Genomic DNA, 16,067 nt, shown 5'->3' with positions numbered 1-16,067 from the left:
AGGTAAATCTCTTTAACATTTCATGTAATAAGGGCTTGGTGATGATGAACTCCTTTAACTCAACCTTATCTGGGAAGCACTTAATCTCCCCTTCCATTCTAAAGGACAGCTTTGCTGGATACAGTAATATTGGATGTAGGTCCTTGCCTTTCATGACTTGGAATACTTCTTTCCAGCTTCTTCTTGCCTGTAAGGTTTCTTTTGAGATATCAGCTGATAATCCTATGGGCATTCCTTTGTAGGTGACTCTCTCGTTTACTCTTGCTGGTTTTCTCTCTTTATCTGTAATATTAGGTAACTTAATGATGATGTGCCTTGGTGTGTACCTCTTTGGGTACTACTTCTTTGGCACTCTCTGGGCTTCCTGGACTTCCTGGAAGTCTATTTCCTTTGACAGATTAGAGAAGTTTTCCTTCATTATTTTTTCAAGTAAGTTTTCCATTTCTTGCTTTTGTTCTTCTCCTTCTGTACCTTTGTAATTTGGATATTGGAATGTTTGAACTTGTCTCAGAGGTTCCTAAGCCTCTCTTCTTTTTTTTTTGAATTCTCATTTATTTATTCTGTTCCAGTTGGATGTTTATTTCTTTCTTTTGTTCCAAATTGTTGATTTAAGTCCTAGTTTCCTTCCTTTCACTATTGCTTCCTTGAATAGTTTGCTTTATTTCACTTTGGGTCGCCTTCAGTTGTTCCTTCATTTTTCAACCAAGCTCTCAGTAAATTCTCTGAGCATCTTGATTACCAGGATTTTGAACTCTCCATCAGATAGATTGGCTATCTCCTTGTCATTTATCCCTTTTTCTCGAGTTTTGCCCTGTTGTTTCATTTGGGCCATATTTCTTTGTCTCAGTGCACCTATTAAGTTGTAAGGGGGTGGGGCCTTAAGTGTTTACTAGGGCACAGTAACCTTCTTTGCTGTGTTGTGGTGCTTCTGTGGGGGAGGGGTCAGAGAGGGAACAATGCAGCTCACTTGCTGGGCTCTAGCCCCACTTTCCAACAAACTCCCTTGTGAGACTGGCAGTTTCTCCCACTGTGGTGACCCTCCGCCATAGTCCACAGTCAGCTCTGAGTCTGAGTTCCCCATTCAGCTATCTCCACCTGTGCGATCCGCTGCCTTACTGCAGGTCCTTTCAGCCAGCTCTGTCTGTGTGGTCAGCCTCCTTGCCCTGGGTTTTCTCTCTCTCTCTGCCTGTCTGCTCCATCTCGATCCTACTGATCTGATTGATCTGGTTGACTGTTTCTTTAATTCCTTGGTTGTCAGAGTTCCATGCAGTTTGATTTTCTGACACTTCTTGTCATTTATTTTTTTTTTAGATTGGTTGTTATCCTCCTTTTGGTTCAAGAAAGTGAAGGGTTTCTACCTACGCCTCCTTCTTGGCTGGAACTGGGGTATTGGATGATTAAAGTGGGGCAATTTTTTTGAAGTGTCCCTACTCATCAGGATGGAAGAGTGGAGACCAGGAGATATATAATGTGAGTCATTTGACTTTTCTCTAAAGAAATCTCTGCAGAAAAAGAATGAGTATAAAAATGAATATGAGCATTCTGGAGAGAAGATGCCTTAAATTAGAGTCCTCTCTCTCCTTTTTGCCGAAGATTTTAATCTTTTAACATGTAAGCAGGTGGGAGGAGTCAAGGCCGGTGAAGAGTGAATTCTTAGAATAAGGTCTTTGCATAAAGTGGAGGCCAAGGTATAATGGAGCATCAAGTAAGAGAAAATGTGAAATGGAAGGAGAGATGATCAGGATGTTTTCCAAGAAAGATATAAGGAGAATAATCTAGAAGAATATTTCTTTATCAAGTATCATGATAACAGTGACTTGGGTGGGAAGGGGAAAGAATTTCTGATTGTAGCAAGTCATAATTTATAACCTAAGGATTGTGTTATTGCAGTTGGGGAATAAACATTGAGAAAAGAGGCACCCTTAAGAAGCAAATATGTTTTCACACAAATGTCTATTGTAATTAAAAAAAATAGGAAGTGGAAAGGAGAACACAACAAAGGTAGAATTATGATGAAAGCCTTGCAAATGGTTAATCTTTTTTAAAATAAAAAATAAACATAATTCCATGATCCAGGGCCAAGATGTAGAAGTTTCAATGTATAAAAACAGCTGAATGTGTTGGCTAGACCACTTGTGTTTGAATCTTGACTTTGACACTTACTAACAATATAATTTTGGGTAAGTTACATTGTTGCATGCCTCAGTTTCTTAACCTTTAAAATGCTAATAATTGTAGTACCTAACTCATAGGTGGGATTAAATGAGTTAATACACTCAAAACATTACTAAAGAGCTGGCACATACTGAATCTTCAGTAAAGAGCTAGCTAGCTGTTAGCCATAAAGCATGCTCTAAATAAAAAATGCAGTTTGAGATAATTACGGCAAACTTGCCACTACCTCTCTGGAGTGTTCCAGGGTATGAATTTTTATGCGTATCTCTGCATTTTAGTATTTTAGGATGTACATCGTATACACTCAAAATCTCCTAGACATTTAGTTTTCAAAGGAATAGTGAAGCTTATGGTGCCCCAAGCTTCTTGGACCTAATCTTTGAGGCTGTATTGCTACCACAGGAACAGACAGACTATTGAATAACTCTGAGATAGTGAACTTCTATCTTTGAGGAAGCCCATTTTATCTTTGACCAGCCCTTAGAGCTTGGAAGTCCTTTCTTACACTAGACTAAAGTGGACCATCCACAGGCTTCCGACTTTATTTGGTTTAGTGCCTTGGGTTTCTACAAAAGCCATCTCTTCTGTATGATAACCACATTTGTTATTTTCAGGTAGTTAACAGGTCCTTCTCAAGTCTTCTCTAGGCTAAAGTTATTTTTGTTGTTGTTGTTTCAGGTGTCCTCTAACCATCTTTCTTCTCTCTCACAGCACCAATAGGTACAAGGGCATGTTTTTCTTGGGTCTATATTCATATGATATATAGTTCACTGAAAAGTGCCTCTTTGTGACAAAACTGTCTTTATCATTTGGAAGGGAAACATTTTGACTTGTAACCTGCTTCTTAAATTCCAAATGTGGGAAGCTGGTGCATAACAAACTTATATTGCTAAAGAATCTTAGATCTTCCCTTGAGACTCAGTGTACTGGAATAGGCTTCCCTTTGTTCCCAGCCAGGTAGCTGTATAGAAGTCACAGTGTGATCACTCTGTTTCCAGTGACTGTGGCAGCCACTAGTGCACCTGCCCCATGCCCACACTCTGCTCAACCCTCCAGTGCACATGACTTCATCCTCATGACTGTGGTTCTGTTAACAATTCTTGTTCCTGTTTTCAGAAAACAAAATCAGTGCTAGGGTCAAGTTGGCCGCTGGTGAGAAAAGCCCAAGAGGAGGATTTTTTGGTAAAGATGAGTAGGATTATTCCTCTATATATTCTTAATCCATATAATTTTTCTCTTTTACCTACAAAATTGTGTGTTTTAGTCCCTTTTGCTTTATCCCTTGTTTTAATGCATAGAAATTATACAAATAACATGAAAATCACCTCACTTGTTTAGGATAGTCCAATTTTATTCCATGGAAACAATTTAAACTAATTATTTTTAAAGGCACTGCTATTCTCAAAGCACTGAGCACACACATACAGACTCTGGGGATGGTATACTTCATTTTTCAGTTTTCCCCAAGTGATTTTCTTCCCTTTTCCTTCCAACAAGACTCCCCGAGAGGAAGCCAATCACAGTGTTGTCACCAGCAGAAAGCTTTGAAAATACATTCATGGGCATGGGTAACTTGTGGGGGTGGCTGGGCGCCTTCTAGGAGACTTCACACATTTCCTGAACATGGAGCCTCACCATGGCAGCAGCCATGTCATATGACACATTGGTGACACATATAAGGTGCTGCCACAACTCATTCTGGGTTGAAAGCCTGTGTTCATTGTTTCCACTGACACTGTGACTGCTGTAACTTGTAGTTGGAAGGTTCTCTGGTTTTCAGTGCCATTAATTCACACTGACTCCCATGGCACATGGAGGGCTCAGGGAAGGGAAGGTAAATAAATAAGTACATGCTGTAAACATTGCCTTCATTAGCTTTACAGAGAAATATGTGCTCATTAGCCAACCTTCGTGCCTCCTGCATTCTTCTTCTTTAAGAATATTTTGTTGGTAACACCTTGGAAAGTTGAAAATGACTTTATTTTTAATTACCATTGTACCCATCTCCACTTGGCAAACTTCAAAAGAGTTCATGGTTGCCACATTTTAGTATTTATTTATATTCTTCACATTTAACAGATATATTGATGAAAGCATGATTCTGGGAATTTTTTTTTCATTGTGAAATTTATTGAAAACTCTATGTAAAACAGTTGGTGACATTGTGGGTCCATTGCTTATGTGGAGGGGGGCCTGAAGGTTATATTGTGTCAGAAGACTTTTCTAGAGGTTCAAGATGAGTGGTATTTAACATATTTAATTTCTGAGTGAGTCAGCGAGTGATTCAAAAAGTAAATGAGAAATCTGGAAGACATTAAAGAGATGTCAAGGACAGACAGATTTTGATTTGTAGCCTAATGAAACCTTCTGCCAAATTTTAAAGATTTTTTTGAGAGTAGAACTTTAATCATTTGCTTGTGTTTCTGGCATGGTAAGGTTATTCCTGTTTGTTACATGATGAATTCAAAGTGAAAATGGGATAATTTTTAATTAGCAAAATTATAAAACCATTTGCAGCCAAATGTTTCTTGTCTTGTATAAACTCTGAGGTTTCACATTTTGCTTTAATCATTTTAGGAAATTCATTCTGAAGATCTGTTTCAGTTGGTATTTTATGTATGGATACAAATCCTTAATATTAGAAATTATATCATAATTTTCTTTTCCAATGTCATTTGAGTAACCTGATAGGATTTCTGCTACGTGTGTTGTTTGTGTCTATTTTGGAAGTGTCATGGTTACCTGAGTTTGATGTACCACTAATATTCAAATAAGCATTTTGAATGCAAGGCTAAACACTGCAAGAGAAACTGTATTAGGGAGTTAGAAATGTTTCTTTAACTTTATGATGATTTAAAGTTGTATCATTTTGTACAGTTCAAAGTTGTTTTTTTGAAATTACCTATGTAATTATTTGAATCAAAATGTGATATTTCTACTTTGTGCTATAAATATGTAAAGAAATATTTTAAAATATATCTTATTAAGGAAATGAGAACAGTGGACCAAGTCATGGAAGCCTACACTTTTCATTTGACAGTGCTTCAGTTGCCTTCGATTATGGGAGTTTTACATTTTCTGGGTGGGGGTTTGTTATAAACATACTTGGAAACACAAGAATTCTATGGAAATGAGAAGGGACATAAGTGTTAAGAATTTAAGGATCTGGCTAGACTGGAACAGTTCGAGCTCCTTGAACTTCTTCTGTACCTTCTAGTTGGTTGGAGGGTTGTGCAGTGTTGTATCCTGTTTCTGTTGGATCCTGGAGGGCACTACATGACACCCTTGCAGTGCACCCCTTTCTACAGGAAGAAAGATGGTGGAAACTGTACCCACAATACTAAGTTAAGGTTCTAGTGAACCTTAAATCTAAAGGCCTTTATCTAAAGGCTCTCATCTTTAGCCATTTGTCTTTGAAAAATGATAGGGTTCACTTCAGAGCAGGAGGAAAAATTAGATGTATCAATGCATTTTTTTTTCAGACTGAATAATTCCTTAATGAAATAGATTCTTAAAGCTGCATGGTTCTCAGGGAATGTCATAGACCTAATCATGTATTATTAAATTGTGAATAAGACTGAAAGACAGGAACCTTAAACCTTAAATTCAAAACAAAAAAACTAATTACCAAGTGTCTGTTTTGTCACCAATTTAAAGAGGCAGTTATTGTTTGGGAGGTAAAAGGCATGTACATTATATAGGAATCCTTAGAACTCCCATCTAGACCTGGTAAAGACCTCACATGTTATTCAGCCAATCCATACAATATTCATAGTTTTCTAAAACAGAACCAGATAAGAGTTTCTTTAGGAAATTTCTTTTCCACTGTCTAATCATTAACATTAACTTTATTTGTTTTTCTTTTTATCTTTTTTATGTGACCACTAGAAAATGAAAAATTGCTTATGTGGCTCACTTTATATTTCTGTTGGACAACACTGTTATGGAACATGTCAATTCATGTTTATGAAATTATTAAGCTTCAAGAAATTCCTCAAAAGGGGATTCAAACATTGCTTAAGTTGAAAAAACACTCTACTAATTTAATTTATAAAAAAGAGAAAGTGAGACAGCTTTTCAAATTAATTCATTGTATCCACTGTAAATGCAACATAGCAATAAATATTCCCTCATGAAGTAGGGTCTGTGCAAAAACAGCTCCCACTCATTTCTGTCATAGATATACAACACTGACACATCTAGGTGAAGAGTCAAACAATTAACAAACTACTGATTTTTGACATCGAATGCTAGCAGATAACCTGTTTTTTTAAGGTATCTTCTATTTTGTCCTGTGGACCCGTGGGTTTCAAACCTGCATGTGCACTCCATTAGGTCTGTGTCAGAGTAGTCAGTATCTCAGTCAATCACAGAAGAATTTAGCATAGCAGTGTGAGTGGCCAAATTTATACTGGCATACAATGCAAGATTGTGCATGTTTACAGTGATACTCCTTTTTACTTAGGTTCCCTTTGATTTGCACTTCCAGACCCTTCCTTCCTTCCTCCAGAGTGGACATTTGCCATCTTATCCTTCACCCTCAGTTGCCATTAATGGATATTTTGGAGAAATATATGATACCAAACTTATTTTCTCACTAATCATCACCTTTAAAAATATTGCAGCTGCTACTTCCATTGAGAATTTTAATAGTGGAGTTTGTCTTAGCCAACTTAATAGAAGTGCTGAGTGTTGCTTATACATGACAGGAAACCAGTTTGGAAAGGCAAGGCAGCAGCCTACAGGAGAGAGGAAAGGTCTTGAGTTAGGGTGATGATTTTGGGCATAGAAGATAGGTAGACTTTGATGGTATAGAAGTTGCAGCAAGACTGGGAGGATATGGGGAATGCATGGAGGTGGGAGGGAGAAGAGTCAATAATGATTTTAGACTTTGAGTTGCCTGACAGAAGATGGCACTGTCCTTTCCAGAGATGGAAAATTGGATGAGAAAGACTTTGGTAGGCAGGGACTGTGAACTATTGACTTTAGTTTGGAGTATTCTGAATTTGGAGGTGACGGTGAAAAATTTGTCTAGAAATATCTAAGTGACAGTCATAATTTATTTATCTTGAGAAACTCTCACACTCTTCTCATGGCACATTTAGTTAGGGGAAGTGGTACTTCAGTATTCTATTTTAGGTCTCTTTTGGCCAGTTAAACATGATTTAAATTTTACACTCTTTCATCATAAATGATATCATAATTAAGCTCTAATTCTCCCACTGTTGTGAAATAGTAAAAATTGAACATTTTATTACATTTCCTTCTAGTTTTTTCTGGAAACAGAGTTTAAATAAGTATATAGTTGTAATCATTTTGCACTTATGACCTTATATTTGGCTTTCTTTCTCTAACATTATATTTTCATGCCTGCTGTATTATCTTTATAACAGATACTTTTACTGACTGAGCAAAATATCATCCTATGGACCAGGGACTGTTCTATAACCTCGGAATGAGTGAAAACCAATTTCTTATCCATGTGGGGCTTATTAATTGGTTACTCTTTTTCAGAGGGTACCATTGCTATTTGAGATAAAATAGTTCTTGCTGTTTGTGTCATACCTTTCAGCAGAGTGTTTAGCCTTCCCACACTGGTGACCAAAAATGCTCCCACACAGTTCCAAATACCACACCTTCCACCTCCTCTGTTGAGAACCATTGGTTTAAACCACACTTCGGTGTACTGTTTACTACTTGACAGGACATTAAATGTTGGACATTTGGGTCAGGCACCTTTTGTTCTTTTTTCTTTTATTTGGTAGTAGATAGCCGGTTATACATCAGTTGTATCAATGACTGGCATTTTTTTGTAGAACAGGGCCCTGACTGATGGGTGATTTTCCATGCTACTTTGTTACTTTCAGCAAAGGGGTCCAATCTGTGGCCTGTGGGCCAAATGCAGCCCAGGATGGCTGTGAATGCAGCCAAACACAAAATTGTAAATTTACTTAAAACGTTATGAGATTTTTTTTGTGATTACATGTAACAGTGCATTTAATATGTGACCAGAGACAACTCTTCTTTTTCCAGTGTTGTCTGGAGACACCAAAAGGTTGGACACCCCTGCTAGAGTTTTGCTACTCACAATTTTGGGACAGTGTTTTGACAGGCTTGGAGGAAGGGCATATGGCATAATCTTGACTACATCTCAAGTGGAAAACCTTTGTTTCTCCCTTCTAGTTGCATCTTTTTTCTCCATGTTTATCCTATCTACCACCCTGAAAGCTAAAGTGAAGTATACTTTAGGGGATGTATTTAATGGCAGGCATTGTGTTGGAGATTGTTTAAAGACTCATGGTTCAGACTCTCTCTTGAAATCTCGTTTGTGCCACTTACTATCTGTGTGTCCTTGAGTAAGTTATTTAACACATTTGCATCTCCTTTCTTCTTCCTCTATTACATGATAGTACACACCTTAGAAAGACCTGGTGAGATTAAATAAACTATGCAACATGAGATTAGTGTGTTAGCTTAAATGCAGACCAACATTTGTCTACTGTTGTACAGTAGTTATAAGCACAGGCTCTGGTGCCAGGCTTTCAGTTCAAGTCAGACAACTTATTAACTGATACTTTTATGTGTTACTTTGCTGCTCTGAGCCTTAGTTTTCCCATCTGTGAAATGAGAGTATGAAAAACCTTTCTTATTGGATCATTATGAAGACCAAGGGGTGGGTGTGCTTCAGTGCCTGTGGAAAGGAGTACTCTGTAATAGCAACTACATATTCAGTAATAGCTTATGGAGTTTGAGTAGGTGAGATTATGTAGTCTAATCCTCTCCCTTCTTCCTAGGGAAGACAAAACTAATATGTTTAGCTGTATGTGTTCTTGACGTATTTACCTTACGTGCTGAAAAAATTTAAATTAATAAAATGTCCTGTTATGGGTAAGAGAGTGAACTTGTGTGCCCTGTTTCATCTCTGGACTTCCTGTTGGAGCTTTAGACTGATTTCAAGGTCCTGAATGCTGGATGCAGTAGGAAAAAGTTTCATCTCAAGTTTGGTATCTGTTTTTACTTCACTGAATACAAATGTCATGTAGTAAAGCAGTGGAACCAATGCCCAAAATATTTGGTTGGAGATTGTAACTTAAAATGAGGCATAGAAAAACATGGGAAGGCAGACCTCCTTGATTTTTTTCCTTTGTCAATCACATTTCACATTTGTATAGCTTGTATTGGGTGTATATTGGATATGAACAGTTTTGCATGTTGTATCTCAAAAGTCCAAATCTTTATTTTTTATTGAGAATAAGGTACCACATTTAAATGGAGGAAATTCCAATAATCTAGACTGAGAATGATCCTGTAGCATTTAAAACAAAAACTCTGACTGAAAAGTGTGTCCTCCACAATATAAGTATTCCATATTTATAACTCTTCCCCCATAAAAATATGACCCAAAAGGTAGTGAAGCACACAATACATAATTAAAGACAACAAAATGGAACCTCTAGTGTGTATTTTTAGTGTCTCACTGACCTCATAATAGAACATGAACATAATTACTTTTGTGCATCTTCTACCATTAGGCAACTGTAGGAAGCAGTAAGGGAAGACTCTACTAATAGGGTTGTTAAACATTCAGATAAACCTTTAAACTTGGGAGTTGTCATGCAGTGGAGTGTTTCTTGGCCTGGTCAGTTGGCAACACTGGTAGTCACCTGAACATGGCAACTTTGTAGAGCTGCATTTGTGTGCTGTCTTCTCACGATTCTCATGGGTTTGATGATTTGTAAAGCAGCATAGGAACAAAGCACATTGAATCTGACATTATAGCTTTTCATGGGGACTGTCTCCTATTTACCTATTTCCCCTTAACCCTTAAGGATTTCAACTTGCATGTCTGCTGTAAACATAAGCCTGGTCTATTTTTTTTATCTGAATTCAAAAGAATGAAAATATTGTTATGGGAAAGGCTACAAGGTCTATACTCAAAACTTCCATACTATGGTCTGGACGATTATTGGTGGCATATAGCATTTTTGTGTTATGCTGGGGACAGGAGAAATATCTTTAAAATGTGGCATGATATAGTCATTGATAAACCTTAGTCATTTCTCCCTGTTCTTTTCCTTCATAAAACACTTGTTAAGAACAAAGTTTGTAATTATATGTGTTTTTGTGTCCATTTATTCAATGTAAGCATTCCCATTTGGGCTGTAAACTCCATGAGAGCATAAGCTGTGTTGATTTTTTAAATCACATACTACCTAACATACAGGGGCATTCAATAAATATCAGTTTTTTTGTGTGAGGAATAAATGTAATAAAAATAATGGCCAAAATGTATTTAATGTTTGAGTGTAACATTCTTTGCGAATGGTTGTAGGAATTCTCCCACTTGATCATTGCCACAGTTTTTTGGGTGCTACTCTGATGGCTCCCATTGTAGAGGGAGGAAGCTGAGGCTTCAGAAGGTTAAGGGACAAACTCATGGTCAGATTACTGTAAGTGCCTCGTAAGTTCTGTCTGCCCCAGAAGCAAGTGACATCCAACATGAGCTCATAGGCTGCACTTGCAGTTCATGAGTTCTCAGTGAAATTGTTCCTAAGTTGTTCTTTTAGCAGTATTTCTCTCTGCAATAATGAGATGTATTTACTAAGAAACTAGCATCAAAATTTTATTCCAGTCATTAGGAAAGAGGAGTTATTTGTAAATACTAATAAGAGTAACACTCATTCTGTTTGCTATCTGTTAGAATTCTGCTAAGCTATTTATGTGTGTCAATTCATTTTGTCTTTATAACATCCATGTCAGGTAGGTACTCTTATCATTCTTCTTTTATAGATGAGGAAACTGAAGCCCAGGAAGGATAAAGAAAGTTTAAATGACTTATTCAAGGTTACACAGCTACAATGTGGGGGAGAGAAAATTACTAAATAACTTAAGAACTTCTTTTCAGAAGAATGGTAGGAGCCAGGGACTCAAAATATCTATTTTCATTCACATCTATGAATATTTTATTTTGGCTAGTCTGTACTATTTTGAAAGTAGGAGGCAGTGAGAAAGAGAAAGAGAGATAGACTGTCCAGGACTGTGAGTTTAGTAACTACTCTGCAGACAGGATGCTGCCTACAGGGGTTGCCTTGAGTTTTCTTATCTACAGGCATAAGACTGACAGAACTTGCCTGGGGTGCAGATGAACATATAATTCATGTATAATATTCACTTGAAGGAACTGATATTTGAGAAAGTTCCAGTGACAAATCTTGGCTGTCAGTGGATGATGGTCTGCAGCTTTTCTGGTCATTAGCTCTCAGGCTTTGAATTTTGGCTTTTGCTTCCTTTTCCCCCTCATTACATTCTCAGCAAGAGAATAGATACTCTTATATGATGATCAAAGCCCAGTTAAGATTTCATGATTACCAATTGGTAATTAATCTGAATTTCAATGTGTGCTAAGTCACTGAGTAGATGTTATTTTTTCCTTATACTCCCATTTGGATCTCAGAAATGACTTGAGAAATTTGCTTCTTTCCTCAATTAAAATAGAAACAATCTTTGTTTCTTTTTCTTCTTGTTGGGAGGACCAGCTTTACAAGAAGGTGAAGAGCTGGTTTTCTGGGGGAAAAAAAGATTAAACTATAGAATGATCCTAAATGTGCTTTAAATAATGCTAACATATTTTGTTGATGCTGGCTATTTTATTTGATTGCTATGCATTCTGAAGTCTTCCCCTCCTTCTTCCTTCTTTGAAATCTGTTGGTTACTATGGAAACGGTGTTGTTTTGGGTTTGGGTGGAGCTGTATCCACAAATGCAGTATAAAGTCATTTATAAGATGGGTTAATATTTATTCTGGCTGGGCATATATGGAATGTGATGTAATGATAATCACAATCACACATGCAGAATAAATTTTCACTTTTATTGTTATTTTCTTAGTCTGTCTAAATGTGTGCAGTTCTGGTTGGAATACACTGTTATTTCCTCTCTTATTTGGATATTACCATTTAAAAGCCACCTAGGGCTGGTGGAATTGCTCTGAGTTGTAAGTTCTCCACAGGCCTCAAACCAAATTTTCGCATCCCTGTGACCACATTTTCTTTCAGGAGAATGGTTTCCTGGAATATCTTTCAAGTTCTGCACTAGTACTAGCTTGCCAACTTGGTCCTACTTCTTTCTTTCTAGATCTCATTTGTGTTCAGTAGTGTGGGATTGTCCACCCTGCCCTGCATAATCAGGCTTTGTTAGCAGTGCAGAGTGGTATTAACAACTCCATAGGATCCATGGTATGTTATTGAAGTATGGTGACAGATGAAAGGACCAGTGAGTAACTTGTCCAACCCTGGCTGGAGGACAAGAAAAGGATAGGGATTTGGGGAAGGTTCTGGAGATGGTCCATGAAAATGATGCAAGAGTAGCTGAGAGGATCTTTGTGGGAAGGGTAAAAAACTTGGAGTCATTTGACACTAGAGAAGCCCGTGAGTACATGCATGTGTGTGGGTTATTAACCCTTTGTACTCTGGAAAAGTGACTATAAGGAAAGGATTAACTATGGTAAAGCACGTGGAATTACTATGTGATGTGCTAACATGGCACAGTCTTTTAAAGGTGGACAGACTGTAGAAGAGGACAACCAAAGTGAAATGTGGGGCTCCTCACTTTTTGTCACGTAGACATATTTGAGTTATGCAACTGTGACTGGTTTACAAATCCTCTTGAAGGCCAAGCAATGACAAACTCATTTTCACCAGGGGCCACATCAGCCTCTTGGTTGCCTTCAGAGGGCTGAATGTAGTTTTAGGACTATATAAATGTAACTACTCCTTAACAGTTAAGTGAGTGCTCAGCGCTGCTACTGGGTAGAAACAAGGTGCTGGGCATGATAAAACAAGATGGAGGGTGGGATTTGGCTCTTGGGACTTGTGTTTGCCACCTGTGACTAGATAATCCCACAGGATCTAAGGAGTCCTTAAAGGCTCCTCAGGTCATATTTATATTGTCTTATTATGATTGGATTTTTGAAATTCATGTTTTCAAATGTTTTGACAGACATTTTTAACTCTCCAAAAATGAACACCGATATAAAAAATTGCTTCTCTCAGAATTAAAAAAATTCACATAGTAAGGACTATTGGAAAGATCAGGCATCCTGATCTTAAATTTAGCAATGCGATGTGCTTCCCTGATACCTCAAATAGCATTAAATCTACTTTATAAGTTCATTCAATTCAGAAAAGTAGCTTATGAAGAAACTCGTAGGATTTGAGTCCAAGGAACCTCAGGGACTGTCTAGATCAGTGGCTTTTCTGTGCTGCAAGATCAACATTACCTGGATACTCATTACAGCTGAGATTCTTGAGTCTTAGCCCAGACCTACTGAATCAGAAACTGTGGGACAGATCCAGCAAGCTTTGTTTTAATCAGCCTTCTAGTGTGAGCATCCCCGGTCTGGACCATCCCTCATTTACTTAGAACATTAACATAGTAATACAAAATTTTGGGCTAATCGGCAATCTGTGGTATTGTTGTCATCATGATAACTATTTAACCTGGCATAGGAAGAAGAAAGTTTCTTAGCCATTGGCTGCCCCCCAATGTAATAAATAAAACATGGATCAGGGCACTTCTTTAACAAGTGAGGGAGAACTTCCTGTGATAATATATTAAAATCATTTTTATCAGTCATTTCCTTTTTGGGGGTGTGTCCATCCATCCATCACTTACCCATGGATGCTTCCATCCATCCTCGCAAGAATTCTTTGTTGATATCCCACTTTGCTCCAAGCACAGTGTTAAGGAATGGAGCAGAAGGAAAGAGTTGTCATCCTCTGAATATTACTGGTATCTTTTTTTCCCCTCAAGCTTTCTAGCTGTACTACCCACTAAATCCTGTGGTAACATGGATTTTCTCATTGAAGCTAAGTGTTCATTAAATTGTAAAGACAAACACATATCCAAGGGAATAAGTATCACTTGAGAAACACAGATGTCATCATTCCCTACATTGTGTATTACACTTGAGTACCTCTTTTGTGTGGCATTATATGCCAAGGAGAAAGAAGACACAGCCTCTTGCCCTTGCAAACCCTTTAGTAACCCTTCAGATGGTGGGCTGTATCTCCCAAGAGACTCAAGGGTAGGGTTCAAATTGCCACAATCATCTTGGATTCATGTTGCTATACCTCTGTTGTCTTTTGTTGTTTTCTGCATCCACTGCCTCAAGCTATTTTCTCAATGAAAGAGGCAGGAAAAAAAATCTTCTGAAAACAATCCAATCCTGATCAGATTCACATGTTAAAATAAACGCTTGTTTGGACATTGCTTGGACTGTCATTTTAGCAAGAATCTTCTGTTTGATTAAATAGCTTTTCTGTTAAGCATTGAACAAAATGAAATGTATGTCATAACAGATATAACTAGATGATGACAACTTTTCTTGACTGTGAATTTCATTAAAGACATACATTTGTGTTCTTTCTATCTATCCCTTTGAATGACAGAAGTTGACAAATAACTGGGTGAAAGTTGTTTTCTAAAAGAAAGTTAACAGCTAATCCCTGTTCAGAGGCTCCCAGTCCTAAGACAAAAATAAGGGCAGGCCAGAATGGCAGGAGAGATTGGGGTGCTAAGTGGGATGGAAGTGGAGTGAATGAAAGGTCTGGAGGAGGCTTAGGATGAGCTGTCATCTATTGGATACAGGTGGCTATGCCAACTTGCTCATAGTTACCAGATTTATAAATGTTTCGTTTTACCTGCCCAACATATTGCTTTCCTAGATGGAAGGATGAATTTTTTCATTTATTCACTCATTGAGCACCTACACTGGGCTAAGTCCTAGACAGTATGAGTGAAATTGCCCTTGTGGAGCACTGTGTGTATGAATGTAAGATTCCAGTGTGTCTTAAGTGACATGAAACAGAGGTTAGTTAGCCCTGTATGGGGGAATGTAGAATAATATTCAGATGGCAGATTCTGGAATTAGACTGCTTAGGTTTGAACACTTACTCATTCTCCCACCTTGTACAAATTCCTTAAGCACCCTCTGCCTAGATTTTCCCATTTACCCAGTGGAGGTAATACTAGCATCCACTCCATATTATTATTCTGAGGGAGATGATGACAATTCTAGTCATACTTCAGAAAATACTCATATATGATAACTCATTTGATCCACCCATGATACAAAACCCTATAAAATAGGTATTGTTATCCCTGTGTTCCAGATGAGGAGACTGAGGTTTAGATGTAGAGTGAGTCAAATGAGGTTATGTAAGGAGAAAGGGCAGAATGGAGATTGGCTGTCATGTGGTCTGTAAGTCCTCTCTGTGTCACCACTCAATGTGGAGGCAAGGGTCAGGCTTCTCTAAACAAATGGCTGTTGAGCTGAGATGGCAGAGGTGCCTTGCTATTTTCATTCATTCCTCAACTCTGGGGTAGAGAAGGGTAAAGTGGAGTCACTGCATATGGACAAGGACCATTTTGGAAGAGCTAGATGGGAAAGGTGAAGCATTGTTTGGCCTCTTGATTTCCCTGTTCCCAGGAGCAAAAGGCATCCTGGCTCCATTCAATTCTCTAAGGAGGCCAAGATGGAGCAGTAGTAACTTTGCCTATGATTCACCTGCCACCTCCCAGGAGAGCACTATGACTTAGGAAGAGCCTTTTGAAGTTGCCAGGTTCAGTGTTCAGCATGAACACCATGCATTATGAGCCAGGCATTCCGTGAAGGTGCTGGTTAGCTGCTCCCAGTCCTTAGACCTGTGGGGAATCATGTGGTTTTTTTTGAAAGTGTACCCACTTCCAGAATCCTAAAATTTGAGCCTTTGCAGAAATGTATGCTTGGTATGAACACTAAGTATTCCTCATTTGTGACTCTTCTTGCCCATTCTTTCCTCCTTGCCATTGCCAGTACTTTGTTATTATAAAGTATATGCCTCTGGAGGGCCT

General features: G+C 38.0%; 1 protein-coding gene across 20 annotated transcripts in view; it reads left to right on the top strand.

Moving 5' to 3' along the window:
- Positions 1-16,067, top strand: part of FOXP1 (forkhead box P1) — a 627,100-nt gene that overhangs the window by 120,658 nt on the left and 490,375 nt on the right. For 17 of the 20 annotated variants that reach the window (XM_045832498.1, XM_045832499.1, XM_045832497.1 and 14 more), the window contains one exon: positions 1,312-1,470. The exons of the other annotated variants lie outside the window; for them this stretch is intronic. The gene's annotated coding sequence lies outside the window, so the exon portion shown is untranslated. The remainder of the gene's footprint in view (positions 1-1,311; positions 1,471-16,067) is intronic. 20 annotated transcript variants of the gene reach the window in all.

This window comes from Phyllostomus hastatus, unplaced genomic scaffold (genome assembly GCF_019186645.2).
Source record: "Phyllostomus hastatus isolate PE091 unplaced genomic scaffold, TTU_PhHast_1.1 phas_contig_16, whole genome shotgun sequence".
In the NCBI taxonomy this organism is placed as follows: domain Eukaryota; kingdom Metazoa; phylum Chordata; class Mammalia; order Chiroptera; family Phyllostomidae; genus Phyllostomus; species Phyllostomus hastatus.
This window is presented reverse-complemented; position numbering and strand designations above follow the sequence as displayed.